The 18773-nt window shown below is 38.3% G+C and overlaps 1 pseudogene; it reads left to right on the forward strand.

Annotated features, from left to right (window-relative positions):
- The first annotated feature begins 499 nt into the window (after window positions 1–499).
- LOC107635990 (arogenate dehydrogenase 1, chloroplastic-like) lies at window positions 500–17324 on the forward strand (annotated as a pseudogene).
- The last annotated feature ends 1449 nt before the right edge of the window (window positions 17325–18773 follow it).

Below are 18773 nucleotides of genomic sequence, written 5' to 3' on the forward strand. Positions count from 1 at the left end.
GACCCTACAAGGATATAGATGTCAACTTATAATTGTATATTCCAATCTATGTAAATAATTGTATATTCCAAGGGTTACCCGATGAATTCAGTTACCAGATGCCAAAGCTAATCAATCAGTGGGCAGAGCAGCTCTTACCTTCGACTCACAAGCACGGCGGACGACGAGCACGATGAGGGACGGCGGGCAGAGCGCTACTGAACACAGTAATCACGATGATGGGTCGGGGCAGCACCACTATGCGACTATGATGAAGAATGGTGATTGGCGAATGGGGAGATGACCTTGACCACGACGAACAGTCGCAGATCTCGAGCGCCACTGACAGCCACAGTGACAAGACCAGAGGTGGCGGTCGCGTTGGAGGAAGCTCGGGTTTGCTTTCACGAGAGGAGAAGAGTGACTTGAAGACTCGACCTGCATCCGTTTCATCTATTTCTTTTTTGGAACGACCAATAAGGCCCAACTTGCGAAGCAGGCACCTACGGAACCCAGCACAATGAGATCCCGTGCCAATTCACGCTACCAACTCGGCTCGGCCGACCATCCCATGAGCGCCCGCAGCTTGCTGACAACCTGCTCCATTCTGCAAAAGGAAGACAACACGCGTCAACAGCAAATGCACGGAAATGGAATATCTGTAAATCTGTATGAGCTTACATCTGTACAGTAGTGCGACCTAGATAGGATTTTTATGGTGTGGAGCCTGGAGGAACGCACGATAATTGTTATTTTCTGAGACAGAAATAGAAAAAGAGAGAGAAAGGCGAAGGATATTCGATTTCCAACTTGTCCATCTCCGTTCGTCACACAACAACTGCACTTTCTTTTGTTCCGCCCGAACTGTAATTCGTTCTTCTTCTTTTTCTTTTTCTCTCTTCCTTTTCTGTAAATTTTGAACTTTTTGATTCTACAATCGAACTTTTCCTTTACAAATTACCCAATTTGCCACCCGTTGTTCTAATCGGTCGCTTTGTATCGGACGTTGCCAAGCATACTTGGGGATTAAAGGGCGCCACTTTCCTAATTGGCTCGGTCACTCACTCTTCTCTCACTCTCACTCTCTCAATGATTTGACCTCTGCCGTCCGCCATTCGCTGCCGGTCACCTGCATCTCCTTCGTTTGCTCGGTTACGCACACAGCTGCACGTCGCTCTCTACTTTCTGCTCTGCTTCTCCGTACTCTCGCAGTCTCGCTCTCTATTCTGCTTTGATGCATGTCAAGTCTCTGGCACCGTTCGTTGTGTCCTCTGCCGTTGTTCATTTGTGCACAACCGCACACATCCGGACGTCCCTGCACGACTGCGCCGCTTCTCTCCCTGCACGACTACGCCGCTTCTCTACCTGCACGATTGCGCCGCTTCTCTGCTCCATTCAGGTATATTTTATAAGAAAAATTTCATTGTTGTTACTTGAGTTTGTTACTGGCTTACTGCATTCTTTAGTTGTTCTGTGATAGTCTGAGCTCTGAATATATGAATTCTGATCATTATTAATTCATTTTTCATAATTGTAATCTGTAAAGGGAAAAGGGTTGAATTTATTTTAGTTTTGTTGGAGAATGATGTTCATTTATGTCATTGAAAGCTATTGCAGTTTCAAATTTAGTAAATTACAGTGTTATTGTGTGTGTTCTAAACAAGGTTATGAAAACCGGACCGGACCGACCGGTTCGACCGGGTTAACCGCGAACCGGTCATCTAGCCGGTTCGGTTAACTCCCAAAACCGTTTGGCAAAAAATCGGTTAAAACACTGGTCGAACCGTCGGTTAATCGGTGAACCGGCTGAACCGAACGGGTTTTTAAAGCTCCGGTTCTCCCCCTTCAGCATCAAAACCAATATTCTGAAAATTGGACCGGATCGGACCGACCAGTTGAACCGGTTCAACCGGGAACTGACAACAAAAAATGGACCGATCCACTGTCTATAACCACTTTGTCAAGAACCGTTTAAAAATTATTGAACCGGCCGAGAACCGGCCGGTTGGGTCGAACCGAAAACCGACCGGTTCCTTAAAAACGACGCCGTTTAGAGTTTTTTGGAAAAAAGAAAAAAAGGAAAACCAACACGTCACTCTCACCCGGTCACCCCCTTCCCCCAACACCCCTCTCTCATTCGCGAATGCCACACTCATCTCATCCCCTTATGAAGCAAAGTTCACAATACTGACAAACCAAGACCCTAGCCTCCTCCTCAACGATTCTACTACCGTCGTGCGTGGTTGTCAGCACCTCCGCGGGTTCCTCCTTTCCCGAGCCAAAACCCAGGACCTCTATTCTAGCGCGGCACGTCATCCCCATCCCTAGCTTCTCTGTTCAAGCCTTGGAGCAGCTCGCCGTCGTCTCGTCGCCGTTTCGTTTACAACCCAGAAAAAATAAACAAAGCTTTGGTAGCGCTGAGAGCCCCTTGCCCCCTTCTCTCCTTCTCTACTCTCCAGAACTCAAGTCCTCTCAACCAAAGAAAAAGTTAAAAACCCTAGACTCAGCCGTTGTTCGTCTGTCCGTCGAGCCACTGCCATCGTCCGTCGCACGCAGGGCTGCTCTCTCGTGCCGTTGTAAAAGTCTGCAACCCCTGCTCTCTTCTTTGATTACTGATTATTTGATTTTTTATGTTAATTTTTTTGAATGATTATTTGATTACTGATGAGCTCTGGTTCTGTTCTGTTCCTGTTTTGTGTGTGGTGATTTCGCTGATTATTGAAGGTCTTATGATAATTAATTATTGAATGTCTTTTGATTATTGATCAGGATTACTGATGTTCTGTTGATTTTGCTGTGTTGTGTTTTACTTTACTGTTTTCTGTTGTGCTGTTGTTGTGCTGATGTTTTGTGTTTTGTGATTGCTTTGCAAAGTGATGTGCTGCTGGAAATTGAATTGCTGTTGTTTTGTGTGTGTTTGTGTTTGTGCTTCACTGTTTTGTGACTTAATTATGCTTAGATGGTGATTGTCTTCATGATTTGGTTTACGTATCACAAGAGGAGTCCTTCTACATGGTCCACCTAGTACAGGGAGGACTTCCTTGGCTCAATTATGTGCTCATGATGTTGGGGTAAATTTTTCCATATAAATGGACCTAAAATTGTTACCCAGTATTTTGGGAAAAGTGAGCAAACATTACATGAAGTTTTTGATTCAGCAATTCAAGCTGCACCTGCTGTGGTTAGGTTTTCTTTGCCCAAATGAAGAGTTTCTTAATTTCAGAGATTGTGTTTTATGAAATAATTTTAGATATTGTTTTGAGCTTCACATATCTTTGAGTTACATATCACATAAAAAATGTTTTTTGAAGTTATTCATTCAAGTCTTAATATTAATCTTATAGTGTTAATTTCTCTTTAAGTTTCGGGGCTATGTTAAATATGCTAAGTACATATAGGATGTAATGTTGTTATTTGATTTATGTAATGGATCCCATTTAGTGGGATGAGGCTCTCTGTCGTTGTTCTTGTTAAATTGTTGGTTGGTGGTCATAAAAAATTCATGTAGGAACTTTGGGTTCCATAATGTTGTTATTAATGTAATGTACCATACTACCGTATTCTTTACAAGCATAATGGGGTAAAAAATAAAAGGTAACCATTTCACTGGCTCTAATATGTTGCATGGGGGGTTATGAACTGCTATAATTGGTTGGTTTGTTATTGTTGGTCTCTTAGTGATTTCTTAATTGCTCTTAGGTCATGGAGATTATTTGGCCGAGTCTCATGGTATAAGTTTGGAAGATATTTTAAAATATATATCAGACTATAATTATATTTTAGGATGTTTATTTATAATTTATTTATTATTTTATTTTAAAACGATTTTTCCGATTGAACCATGATTAGACCGGTTGAACCAGTAAATCAGTGAACCAGTAACTAAAGCAGTTTGATGACCAGTCCGGTTCTCAAAACCTTGGTTAAAATTATTAGCTATTACTGTTAGTGAAGATATGTTTAAATAATATTCAGAGCCAAGATTTTCATTTTAGGTATTACTGTTAATATCCTTACGATACATATTACCGTGGAAAATGATATCTATTCAATCTTATTCTTTATCCAAAAATCTCGCATGTAGTGAGACTGTATGATATCTTTTCAATTATATTTTTTATCCGTCAGAATATTAATTCACTCAACTAACCAAACACATTGGTAAAAAAAATTGTACTATGTACAAAATTTTTGTATTATATGTCAAAATTTTTATAGATAAGTCTATGTTATATGAATTTTTTTTGTTATGCTTCAAAAATTAATGTTTTAATAAATTTTTGTACTTTCTAATAAAAATTTGTGATATAAAAAGTGTGAAAAAAGAGAAGTGGGGACTGATATGCACATTTTTTCGTTGGATTGCACCAACTTGATTGGACTTGATTATAAAAATGCTACCTAACTAAGTCATTTTTAGTAATCAATTAAGTTCAACCAAAATTGATTTAATAGTTTATTACCACAGTAAAAATCAGTCGGAGAAAAGAAAGAAACACGTAGGAAGAAAGAAAAAAATTATTTGATGAAATTTGGATATAAAATTAATTTATTTATCTAATATTTTTTAATTAATTATTCTTATAAAAATATTCCAATAATTTTAAATTTTTTACATAAAAGGTATTTTAATATTTTTTAAAATTTAAAAAATATTTTATTTTTTTAAATTATAATTGATCTTCAACTAATACGGTCCAAATTATTAATTTATTACTTATAAATTCAGCTGGCCCTTTTGTAATTAGCACAATTTTAAAGTAACATTTTATAAATTTACACTATTTTATACGGTACCAATAATAAACACTCCATATTATAAATTTATGAGTTGATGATTGTAAGCTAAAGTTTAATTTAGTGAAATCATTTAATTAGTTCAATAAATTATATTTCAACTGTGTTATGTTTGACTAAATTTTGGCTATATTATTATTATTATTATTATTATTATTATTATTATTATTATTATTATTATTATTATTATTGTTGTTGTTGTTTACAACAACTAATGATAATTTAAATTGGTGATTCTCTATGAACTATTAATTCAAGTTTGACAAGTATTAATTTTGTTAAGGTTAATTATATTATAAATCTCATCTTTTGAAGAGATTAAAATATTCTTAAATGTTTAAAAGAATAAAGCGATCAATATTATCTTAGATGTCAACTTATTCATTATCTCTTTCACCAGCTGTATTAGACTTGTTGTATATAAGTACTCATGTGTACTCAATGTCCATGTTTCTCTTGTGAGAAGTAATATACCTGCCAATGGAGAAAAATGTTTTTGTCAATGTACAAAAGAAATAGTTTCAGAGTTCAGATTTTACAAAAGAACAATTTCTCTCTTTATAAGAAGTACCATGCAAATAAAAAAAATTGTTGTCTTTTACAAAAAAAAAAAAAAATAATTTCAAAGTACTTATCACTCATATATTGTATTGGGTTAGAATTCTCTTAACTTTTCCTGAGTCCTATTTATAAATAGCCAAAGACAAAAGAAACCATTTCAGAATACTTGTCACTCATATTGTACCGGATTAGAATCCTCGTCACTTTTCCTGAGTCCTCTTATAAATAGTCCACTCATGTATTGAACTTGTCATTGCCACGGCTACACTCCCGCTATTTCTACAATTTTTTTTATAGGTTCCTCTTTGAACTCTCCAGCTAACCACTCAAAACCGCCATGAAAACCATCATGCTCTCCATTGCAATCCTAATCCTTCGACCCCATTCAACCACTCCCCATATTACACTGTCCAAGGTATCTTCAACCGTCACTCTCTCCTCCCATCCACATTCTCACTACTATCCAAATCCAATCCCTATTCCTCTTCCTCCACCTACAGATCCCTCCACGTGCGCGTCATCGACACCGCTCAGCTCTTCGATTACAAGTCAAAGCTCGCCAAGGAGTTCACTGTCTCCCAGCACCTTAAGATCGCAATTGTCCTCTGCACTCACCCGATGTTCGGACCTAAGTCCGCAAGTGACGGATGGACCGGCCTCCCATTTATCTTCGAGAAGGTTCGAATCCTCGATGAGAAGCACCGTATTTCTCGTTGTGAGAAGTTTCTCAATGCGTTTGTCAGAGAAGGTTGCAGGATGGTGGAGATGAGTTGCGAGGATCATGACTGTTACGCCGCCGGTTCGCAGTTAATTACTCATACCGTTGGAAGGATTCTTGAAGGATTGATGCTAGAGTCGACGCCCATTAATAGGAAAGGATACGAGAGTTTGTTGGGATTGGTGGAGAACACTGCTGGGGATAGCTTTGATTTGTATTATGGTTTGTTCATGTTTAATAAGAATTCTTTGGAGATGCTGGAGAAGCTTGATTTGGCGTTTGAGGATCTCAGGAAGCAGCTCATTGCACGGTTGCATCATGTGGTGAGAAATTAGTTGATGAAGAACGGTGAAAGTTTGCAGCAGTCATGGAAGTAACAGCCATGCACTGCTCCAGCAGACTCGTAATGATCTGCATTGCTGCATTCTAGGTATTTGATATTTAGAACTTGAAAAAATATCAGGGGTTTTTGTTACATTGTGTGAATATTTGCTATTGATGTTTTAGAGAGTGTTCGTGTTTGTTGAGATTGAGAGCAAGCAACTTAATCATTTAATTCGAAAGATGTTGTTCTTATGATGGAAAAAGGGTTATTACATGATAATGATTAATGAGTAATGATGCTAATAATGCAAATCCAATGATGTTGCTCAGCTAAGTAGTTTTACTTCAAAAAATTCTAGCCAGTTTGATGAGAACACAAAGCTCAAGATTGCAATAGTTGGTTTTGGAAACTTTGCCCAATTCCTTGCAAAAACTATAGTTAGTCAAGGTCATGAGGTTTTGGCGTATTCTAGATCAGACTACTCTGATGTGGCTCGAGACTTGGGGGTTTCGCATTTCAGCGACACAGATGATCTTTGTGAGCAGCATCCAGAAGTGATCTCACTCTGCACTTTCATCCTTTCGACTGTTAAAGTTCTTAAATCATTACCTTTCCAAAGGTTGAAGAGAAGTACATTGTTTGTTGATGTATTATCTGTCAAAGAGTCTCCTAGAAACCTTTTTCTTCAACACTTGCCTCCTGATTTTGATGTTCTCTGCACACATCCCATGTTTGGGCCGGAGAGTGGAAAGAATGGGTAGAAAAACCTTCCTCTTGTTTATGACAAAGTTAGAATTGGGAATGAAGAATCAAGAATATTGCGATGTTATCGGTTTCTCGACATTTTTACTAGTGAAGGATACCAGATGGTTGAAATGTCTTGTGTTGAACATGATTTGCATGCAGCTGGATCCTAGTTTGTTATACACATAATAGGAAGATGTTTAGAAAAACTGGGGTTAGAGACAACACCAATCAGCACAAAGGGTTACAAAACTTTGTTGAGTTTGGTAGAAGATACCGTAGGGGATAGTTTTGATCTGTACTAAGGTTTATTCTTGTATAATTTAAGTGCCATGGAGTAATTAGAAAGATTCCATTTGACTTTTGAATCATTGAAGAAGCAGCTTTTCAGCTGATTGCATAGTATCTACCAAAAGCAGCAATTTAAAAATGAAAAACAGGTCTTTGCTTTGCCAGAAAGGTCCTATACTGCTAGAGAAATCTAAAAACAGTGATGCGTCATCACCTCTTTCAAAAACTGTAAACACCAAATGAATTTATGCCAAAAAATTTCATAATGTGAATGATTTGGCCCAAAGTTGGTTGGAATTGGAGGAAGCTGTTCAATCAGGTCCAATACGAGGTTTTGGGGAAAGGCTGAGCTCCATTATTGATGCCTACCTTTCACAGTAAGTTTCAGATGCGGGAGTTTAGTATTCAAAGATATTCTTGTGTTTAGTAGCTACTTGCTGTTTAAATTAAGAGCTTTTCCTACCGATTCTAATGTTACATGCTAATCACAACCATTGAAATGTAATAATTTTTTGAATTAAATTGAGATACATTTCGTTCATGGATCACTGAGAAGGGTCACGCTGTTTTGCTAAAGTCTTTACCTTATTCGGAGTTTGAATGACATAATAATGTGAAAAGAGAATATTTTTTAATTTATTTATCTAATATTTTTTAATTAATTATTCTTATAGAAATATCTAATAATTTTAAAATTATTATATAAAGGATATTTTAATATTTTTTAAATGTAATGTTAAAATTTTTTTTATTTTTTTAAATTATAATTGATCTTCAACTAATACGGTCCAAATCATTAGTATATTACTTATGAATTCGGCTGGCCCTTTTGTAATTAGTACAATTTTAAAGTAACATTTTATAAATTTACACTATTTTGTATGGCATCAATAATAAACACTCCATATTATGAACTTATAAGTTGATAATTGTAAGCTAAAGTTTAATTTGGTGAAGTTATTTAATTAGTTCAATAAATTATATTTCAAATATGTTATGTTCAATTTTGGCTATATAATAATAATAATAATAATAATAATAACAATAATAATAATAAATTATTATTATTATTATTATTATTATTATTATTATTATTTACAACAACTAATGATAATGTCATTAAGTTTTGTTGGTGACTTGGTGTGAACTATTAATTCAAGTTTGATAAGCATTAATTTTATTAAGTTTAATTATATTATAAATCTCATCTTTTGAAGAGATTAAAATATCCTTAAATGTTCAAGAGAATAAAGCAATCAATATTATCTTAGATGTCAACCTATCCAATATCTCTTTCATCAGTTAGGGCAGATACAAAAATATTACGATGGGCCAATAACATATATAATATTAAAAAATTATGCAAAAAATTATATAATATAAAATATATTACAAAAATATATCGATAGAAAATATATTTTAAAGAACAAAAAATATGTATATACTTTTTATTAACAAAGTGGTCGATTCATATCATAAAATTCATCGATAATAGAACTTGTGTCAAATTTTTTAGCAATTTTTTTCAATATAATTAAAAGACAATTAACAAGAAATTCATATTTTATTTTGTTTCTGAGTTATTCTTCACAATATTCATAATTGAAAAAGATCTCTCAGTTGTAGTAGTTGAAACAGAGAGAATTAATACCAAATGAATCAAGAAGGACGTTCACAAGAAGAAAAAAAATCCACTTTATGGGATTTGAAAATTTTTATTTAATTAAAAAATATTAGTAATAATATCTGTTCCAATGGTTACCCGAAACTGTAGGTCGATCTCGGATGAGATCTTCTGTTCTGGTCAGAGATGACGTGTCCGGCTGGTGGGTGGTGGCCGGAGCTATCGTGTCCAATTTGTTGGACTGGCTATGCTGCTGATCCTTTGTCACCGGAGGGTGGTGGTACCTGCAAAGGACTCCGATGCTTAAGTTAGCAAGGTATTAAGCAGGTATTTTGTAGAATCAGAGTATGAGTTATACCTGGGTGCTCCAGTGTATTTATAATGGTGTGAAGTGACCTTTCTGGAGATAAGATAGTTATCTTATCTTATCTTATCTTGTGAAGTCATCTTATCTTTATGGGAACCGCCCTTTGTCTTTCTAGGCTTTGGCTGCCTTTATATTTGGGCTGTGTTCCTTCATTTGGGCCTTCTTGGGCCTCTGTAGTGATTTGACCGAGCTCTTGGAGAAGAGGTCGGATAGTCCTGACTTGAAGAGGTCGGTCGACTTGTCGTCAAACACCCCGGGTCGGACAGCTCGACCCAGGGTATGAACAGTGCCCCTGCTCGAGTGTGGTCTTCCTTTTGAGGTCGACTTCAGGTGGCCTCTTAGGTCTTGTTTATTATAGCCACTTTACTCCTGCTTGTTGGTTGCTTTGCTTAATATTTTCTTAGGCATCTTCAGGGTGTTAGAACCTTGTTTTCCAGCCTCTTTCGATTGCCTTCGTATTTTCATACTTGTAGCTTGATTCTTTTGAGCTTGTAGATTTCTGAGTCCAACTTGTGTGCCTTTTGTCGGCTGACTTCTCTATCTCGGCCTGAAGCTATTTTTAGTAATCCGTATTATTTGGACCTTTGTTAGGCCTTTTCTGTGTATTACTTTTCGTAGCTTGTGTGATTTCGTTGGGATGACTTCACCATGTCGGTTCCCTCTAAGTTATTTCTAGTAATCTTCTTTTTTGGACCTTGGTGAGGTCTCTTTTAGGGATTACTTGTTATAACTTTTTGTTTTGGGCTGACTTCATCACGTCGGTCCCTTCTAAGTTATTTCTAGTAATCCTCTTTTTTGGACCTTGGTGAGGTATCTTTTAGGGATTACTTGTTATAAGTTTTTGTTTTGGGCTGACTTCATCACATCAGTCCCTTCTAAGTTATTTCTAGTAATCCTCTTTTTTGGACCTTTGTCAAGTCTCTTTTAGGGATTACTTTTTATAACTTTTTTGTTTTGGGCCGACTTCCTTACGTCGGTCCCTTCTAAGTTATTTCTAGTAATCCTCTTTTTTGGACCTTTGTCAGGTCTCTTTTAAGGATTACTTTTTATAACTTTTTTGTTTCGTGGGAGGCCGACTTCATTGTGTCGGTCCCTTCTAAGTTATTTCTAGTAATCCTCTTTTTTAGGGCTGGCCAGGCCTCTTTCTAGGGATTTACTTTTTATAACTTTGCTGTTATGGTCGACTGGTCTGACTTCTTCATGTCGGTCCGTCTTTTTTAAGTTATTTTTTAGCAACCCATTTTTTTAAGACCTCGTCAGGTCCTTTCCTATGGGTCACTTTCGATAACTTCTTGCATTTAATCTGTTTTCATCGCTTTTCATCTTTGCCGATTTTGTAGAAATTGGGTTTGATCCTTGATTTGTCGACCTTTGATGAATTCAGTTTTCATCTTTTGTTGGTCTTTATCCTGATCGAGCAGTGAGTTTGATTTTCACTTTTTGCCGATCTATAGCTTTATAATCGGGCGATGAATTTTGCGTTTCAGATTAATGCATCTTGGTAAAGAAGATTTGTAGAGAATCTGAAAAAAAATTATTCAAGATAGAAAATATGCAAATATATACATGTGGGTGTTTTCCCACTAAGTCAGGCAGTTTGTAGATCTTGGTTTGGCGCCTCATTAAAAAACATTTTCAGGAAAAAGAGTGCACCTTGTCCTAAGATCTTTATTACCTCTAACTATAATACCTTCTTAGGTTGCAGGCATGCCATGACCTTGGAAGCTCTCGCCCTTCGAGTTTGGTCAGCCTGTAGTAGCCCTTTCCAAGTACTTCTATGACTCGGTAGGGTCCTTTCCAGTTTGCTGCCAGCTTTCCTTCTCCAGGTCGAGTTGTTCCAATATCATTTCGGATTAGGATGAGATCGTTCTCGGCAAAACTTCGTGGCACTACCTTTTGATTGTATCTTGAAGCCATTCGACGTTTTAATGCCTCTTCCCTGATCCGAGCTCTTTCTCGGATTTCTGGAAGTAGGTCGAGTTATTCCCTTTGAAGTTGGGAGTTGGCCTCTTCACTGTAGTGGATCACTCTGGGCAATCCTTCTTCGACCTCCACTGGGATCATTGCCTCCATTCCGTAAGCTAATCGAAAAGGTGATTTCCTTGTGGAGTGTGGAGTTGTCCGATATGCCCATAGGACTTGTGGGAGCTCTTCAGCCCAGGCTCCCTTTGCATCCTGTAATCTCAGTTTTAACCCGGCTAGTATGACTTTGTTAGCAGCTTCTGCTTGTCCATTGGCCTGGGAGTGTTCTACGGATGTGAATTGGTGTTTTATGTTCAAATCGGCCACCAATTTTCTGAAGCCTGCATCTATAAATTGAGTGCCATTGTCTGTGGTGATGGAGTATGGAACCCCAAACCTTGTGACAATATTTCTATATAGGAATTTTCGACTTCTTTGAGCAGTGGCATTAGCTAGGGGTTCCGCTTCAATCCATTTTGTGAAATAATCTACCCCCATGATGAGGAATTTGACTTTGTCTGGATCCTTGAGGGAAAGGACCGAGAAGGTCAAGTCCCCATTTTGCGACTGGCCAAGGTGAGGTTACGCTGATAAGCTCCTCTGGTGGGGCGATGTGAAATTTGGCATGTTTCTGACATGGTGGACATGTCTTTACGAATTCTGTTGCTTCTTTTTGTAGAGTCGGCCAATAGAATCCGGCCCGGAGTACTTTTTTGGTAAGAGCCTATGCTCTGAGGTGGTTGCCACAGATGCCACTGTGTACTTCTTCTAAAATTTCCTTTGTGTTGGAAGTCGGCACACATTTCAACAGTGGTGTTGAAATCCCTCTCTTGTATAGAGTATTATTTATGATGGTGTAGTATTGTGCCTCCCGTTTTAACCTCTTTGCCTCCGTTTTATCCATAGGGAGTGTTTCTATTTTGAGGTAGTTAATTATGGGAGTCATCCATCCTTGAACCAGATCTGTTATGGCTGGGACCTTTTCTTCTTCCGAGATTGACGGGTTCTGCAACATTTCCTGGATGAGGCTTCTATTGTTGCTCCCTGGTTTGGTGCTGGCTAGTTTTAAGAGTGCATCAGCTCGAGCATTCTGTTCCCGAGGTATGTGGCGGACCTCGTATTCCCCGAATTGTCTGAGCTGTTCCCTGGTTTTGTCCAAGTACTTTTTCATGGTGGGATCCTTGGCTTGGTAGTTCCCTGTTATTTGTGAGGTGATTACTTGTGAGTCGCTGAAGATGACAAGCTTTTGAGCTCCCACCTCCCTAGCCAGCTTTAAACCAGCTATTAGTGTCTCATATTCGGCCTGGTTGTTTGAAGCAGGGAACCCGAATTTGAGGAAAAGTTCGATTTGGGTTCCCTGATCGCTTTCTATTATCACGCCTGCGCCACTTCCGGTTTTGTTTGAGGAACCATCTACGTAGAGATTCCATTTTGTAGGGATTTCTGGGGTGTCTATAAACTCTGCAATAAAGTCGGCCAGATACTGTGATTTGATGGCTGTCCGAGCTTCATACTGAAGGTCGAATTTGGACAACTCGACTGCCCATTGCCAGATTCTTCCTGCTAAGTCTGTTTTCTGTAAAATGCCTTTTATGGGCTGGTTGGTCCGAACCCTGATGATGTGGGCTTGAAAATATGGGCGAAGTCGTCGAGATGTTAGTATGAGAGTATAGGCAAAGTTTTTCTATTTTTTGATAGTTCAGTTCGGACCCTTGTAGTGCTTTGCTGATGAAGTATATAGGTTGTTGTCCACTGTCGTCTTCTCGGACTAGTGCTGAGGCTACTGCCTGATTTCCTACTGCGAGGTACAATATAAGTGGTTCTCCTTCTCGTGGCCGAGTTAGAATAGGTGGTTGTCCCAGGAATCTTTTGAAATCTTGGAAGGCCTGCTCGTACTCCATCGTCCATTCAAACCTCTTTCCCTTCCTTAGAGTGGCATAGAAGGGGAGAGATTTTATCACCGATCCAGCTAAAAATCTAGACAAGGCTGCCAATCTTCCAATGGGTTGTTGTACTTCTTTGACACAAGTCGGGCTCTTCATGTCGAGTATGGCCCGGCATTTATCCGGATTTGCCTCGATTCCTCTCTGTGTGAGCATAAAACCCAAGAATTTGCCAGCTTCTACTGCGAAGGTGCATTTTGCAGGGTTAAGTCGCATGTCATGCCTTCTTATAGTGTTGAACACTTGAGTGAGGTCGGATAGTAACGACTCTTCAGTTTGTGTCTTTATTAACATGTCGTCCACGTAGACTTCCATGACTTTTCCGATGTGGTCTGCGAAGACCTTATTCATTAATCTTTGATAAGTAGCTCCTGCGTTTTTTAGTCTGAATGGCATGACGATGTAGCAGTAGTTTGCTTTCGGGGTTAAAAATGAGGTTTTTTCTTGATCAGGAAGGTACATTGGGATTTGATTGTATCCCGAATAGGCGTCCATAAACGAGAGGTATTTGTATCCGGAGGAGGCATCCACCAGAGCGTCGATACTTGGGAGTGAATAAGGATCTTTTGGGCAGGCTTTGTTGAGACCAGTGTAGTCGGTGCACATCCGCCACTTCTCATTTGATTTTTTCACCAAGACGACGTTAGCTAGCCATAGTGGGTATTTGACTTCCCTTATGAATCCTGCTTCTAGTAGAGCTTGTACTTGCTCTTCCACAGCTTGGGATCGTTCTGGTCTAAGCTTTCTACATTTCTGCTGTACTGGCCGAGATCCTGGGTAAACTTCCAATTTGTGGCACATTAACTTAGGGTCTATGCCCAGCATGTCTGCGGCTTTCCATGCAAAGAGGTCGACATTGTCCCTCAAGAACTGTATGAGGGACTCCTTTATGTCTTCTTTTAGGATTGTGCCAATATTAGTTGTTTTTTCTGAAGTATTTTCAATTTGGACTTTTTTTTGTCTCGCCTTCAGGCTGTGGGCGAAGTTCTTCCCGCCCTCGAACTCTCCCGAGTTCAATGGTGTGGATCTCTTCTCCTTTGCCCCTTAGGTTCATACTTTCGTTGTAACAGCGACGCGCTGTCTTCTGGTCTGCTCTTATTGTAGCAATTCCTTCTGTGGTTGGAAACTTCATGCACAGATGTGGAGTCGAGACTACTGCGCCGAGTTGATTTAGCGTTGTCCGACCTATCAGGGCATTGTAGGCCGTACTCACGTCAACCACTATGTAGTCTATGTTGATTGTCCTTGACCGATTTCCTTTTCCAAAGGTGGTGTGCAGGGAGATGTATCTAAGTGGTTGGATTGGAGTGTCTCCCAGCCCAAATAGGTTGTTTGGATAAGCTCTGAGCTCTTTTTCTTCTAGGCCGAGTTTGTCGAAGGTGGTTTTGAACAGTATGTCAGCTGAGCTTCCCTAGTGCACCAACGTGCGGTGGAGATTAGTGTTGGCTAATATGATAGTGATGACCATGGGATCGTCATGTCCTGAGATGACGCCAGCTGCGTCCTCTTTGGTGAAGGTGATAGTGGGGAGCTCGGGTGCTCCTTCTCCTCCTTTGACATGATATACCTCCCGCAGATGTCTTTTGCGAGATGATTTGAAGATTCCTCCTCCCGCAAATCCTCCATGTATCATGTGGACATGTCGCTCCGGGGTACGAGGTGGTCGTTCGGGTCGTCCGACCTCTTCGTCCCTTCTTCTTTTTCGTTGGCTCATCTGATTTGTTGGCTAAGTACCGATCTAGTCTTCCCTCTCTTACCAATTTTTCTATGATATTCTTTAAATCGAAGCACTCGTTGGTGGGATGTCCATAGATTCGATGGAATTCGCAGTATTCTATCCGATTTCCTCCTCCTTTCTTGCTTTTGAGTGGGCGAGGTAGGGGTATCTTTTCGGTGTGGCATACTTCTCGATAGACATCCACAAGGGACACTCGAAGAGGGGGTGTAATTGTGGTATTTTTTGATCTTCTCCCCGTGCTGATCTTTTTTTTTCTTGGTCTCTTTATCTTTATAGGAGAATCCAGATTTTGAGGCCTCTCCTAATCGAGAGTTTTCCTCCATGTTGATGTACTTTTCTGCTCGTTCTTGTACTTCATTTAGAGATGTGGGATGTTTTTTCGATATGGAGTGACTAAAGGGTCCTTCTCGTAGGCCATTGATGAGGCCCATAATGGCCGCTTCTGTTGGTAGATTTTGTATGTCCAAACATGCCTTGTTGAATCTTTCCATGTAATTGCGAAGGCTTTCCCGATCTCCTTGCTTGATCCCTAGTAGACTTAGGGCGTGTTTAGTTTTGTCCTTCTGGATGGAGAATCTGGCTAGAAACTTTTTGGCCAAGTCGTCAAAGCTTGAGATGGACCTGGGGGGCAGGTTGTCGAACCACTTAATTGCCATTTTTTTCAGAGTAGTTGGGAAGGCTTTGCACCGAGTTGCGTCTGAGGCGTCGGTAAGGTACATTCTGCTTCGGAAGTTGCTAAGGTGATGGCCGGGGTCTGTCGTGCCATCGTATGGAGTCATGTCGGGAGGTTTGAAGTCTTTTGGGATTTTAGCCTTCATGATATCTTTGGTGAACGGGTCTTGGTCTTTACGGGAGCTATCTTCGTGGCTAGATCTGTTAGTTTTAAGATCGGCTTCGATCTTTAGGAGTTTGTCCTCTAGTTCGCGACGTCGCCTAGCTTCTCTTCGTAAATCTCTCTCGGCTTCCCGTTGATATTCAAACTCTTTTTCGAGTTGTTTTAGTCGGTCCTGAAGTGCTTCCATGGCTCCCGTGCTTGGGGAGTTCTTGTCTTTATTAGGTTGAGAAGTATCATCCAGTGTAACCTCCGCGTTCTTATGTGGCGTTCGGTTTTCCAAATCAGAGTTGTTGTCGTTGTCCAGGTTTTCCGCCATGGTGATGGGATGACTTCCAGGTCCCCGGCAACGGCGCCAATGTTCCGAGGGTTACCTGAAACTGTAGGTCGATCTCGGACGATATCTTCTGTTCTGGTCGGAGATGACGTGTCCGGCTGGTGGAGATCTTCTGGTCGGAATAGAAACTTTGTTGAGTTTGGTGGAAAATACAGTGGGGGATAGTTTTTATCTGTACTATGGTTTATTTTTGTATAATTTAAATGCCATGGAGCAACTAGAAAGATTCTATTTGGCTTTTGAATCAATGAAGAAGCAGCTTTCAGCCGATTGCATAGTATCTACCGAAAGCAGCTATTTGAAAATGAAGGACAGATCCTTGCTTTGCCAGAGAGGTCTATACTGCCAGAGAAATCTGAGGACAATGATGCGTCACTACCTCTTTCAAAATCTATAGACACCAAATGAATTTATGTCGAAAATTTCCATAACGTGAATGATTTGGCCCAGGGTTGGTTGGAATTGGAGGAAGCTGTTCAATCAGGTCCAGTACGAGGTTTTGGGGAAAGGCTGAGTTCCATTTTTTATGCCTACCTTTCACAGTAAATTTCAGATGCGGGAGTTTAGTATTCAAAGATATTTTTGTGTTTAGTAGCTACTTATTGTTTAAATTAAGAGGTTTTCCTACCGAATCCAATGTTACATGATAATCACAACGATTGAAATGTAATAATTTTTTGAATGACATAATGATGTGAAAAGAAAATAAAATAAAAAAGTGGATTATGGTCTTTCCTATCTTTTCAAAAGCTTAATAAATTTGAATCTTCCGAATAGTAGCACTTCCAATGGAATAAAAAAGAGGATGGGTTTTTGGGGGGGGGGGGTGGTGGAGGATGGCAGATTCATTCCACTTGGGTAGAGAAGGATTCAGCTTGTCATTAAAGTTTAATATTTAGTTGATGTTGTATTACATTTAGACATCATTGTTTTAGGTAATTTAATCACTTTATACAGTTCCAATCTTTCTTTTTAATATGTGGATAACATCTGATTTCAACAGATATGATGAGGAGGCAATATTCTTTGATGAATCTGTGAGAAATGCAAAACGAAAACAATTAGAATCCAAGGCATTGAGTATAAGATTGTCTGCTACCTTTTAATTACTTTATTGATTTATTTCTATTCATTTAGACTAAACTTTAATACTGGCAATAAGAGTTGTCTAAATGATTCTGTAATCCGGTATTCTAAAATCTTAAACTAAGCAAATGAGTTCAATCATATAAAAGTAACAATGCAACAACATTCTTTAATATACACAAGTGCACTTGGTTATTTATCAGAAAATTAGTGAAAATGATGGACTGTGCTGAAAAATTGTAAAGGACTTCTGAAGACGGTCACAATTTATCAGAAAATTGTGAAAATGCTTAACAATTTTTCAGCACAGTCCATCGTTTTCACTACTTATTTTCTGATAAATAACCAAGTGTACTTGTATATATTAAAGAATGTTGCTGCATTGTTACTTTTATATTATTGAACTCATTTGCTTAGCTTAAGATTTTAGAATACCGAGTTACAGAATCATTTAGACAATCCATATTGCCAATATTAAAGTTTAGTCTAAATGAATAGAAATAAATTAATAAAGCAATTAGAAGGTAGCAGACAGTCTTACATCCAATGCCTTGGATTCTAATTGCTTTCGTTTTGCATTTCTCACAGATTCATCAAAGAATATTGCCTCCTCATTATATCTGTTGAAATCAGATGTTATCTATATATTAAAAAGAAAGACTGGAACTGTATAAGGTGATTAAATTACTCAAAACAATTATGTCGAAATGTAATACAACGTCAACTAAATATTTAAGCTTCAATGACAAGTTTTGTTGGTGACTCAGTGTGAACTATTAAGTCAAGTTTGATAAGCATTAATTTTGTTAAGTAGAAGTACGTAAAAACTAAATTCACAATGTACAATACTACAATGTTCAAGTTGGGTTTTGGATTGAAAATTTTACAATTCATGCAAGAGCATGTTTGGGAACTCACAAAAAAGAACTCTTATTTTTCAAAAAACGTTTTTTCTTTCAAAAATAAATTATGTTTGGATATAAATATGAAAATAGCTTATAATCGAAGTTACTAATTTTAAGCTAAAAATAATTTATAAGTGAAAACAATAAAGGGTATTTTAAAGGATTAAATAGAAGTTACCATTTTATAACAAAACTTGTTTAATTATATATAAATCTCATTTTTTGAAGAAACTCATAGAAAGTGAAGAGAACTTTTAGTGGCTGTGGGAGTAACAAGTTTAATATATGAGTGGACTATTTATAAGACAAATTTTTCTATCGGCTTCAGACTCAGGAATGTGGGAATAACAAGTACAATATATAAGTGACAAGTACTCTGAAACTGGACAAAACATCTTTTTTTTATTCGCACGTTACTTCTCATAAAAAAAAATTGTTCTTTTGTAAAATTTGTAGAAAAACTGTTTCTCTTGTACAAAGACAAATAAGTAAACGAGAAACTGGTTCTCTCATAAACTGTTTCGTAGGTATATTACTTTTCATAAAAGAGAAACTGGCTTGTAA

This window comes from Arachis ipaensis, chromosome B4 (genome assembly GCF_059453495.1).
Source record: "Arachis ipaensis isolate K30076 ecotype BB chromosome B4, ASM5945349v1, whole genome shotgun sequence".
In the NCBI taxonomy this organism is placed as follows: Eukaryota; Viridiplantae; Streptophyta; class Magnoliopsida; order Fabales; family Fabaceae; genus Arachis; species Arachis ipaensis.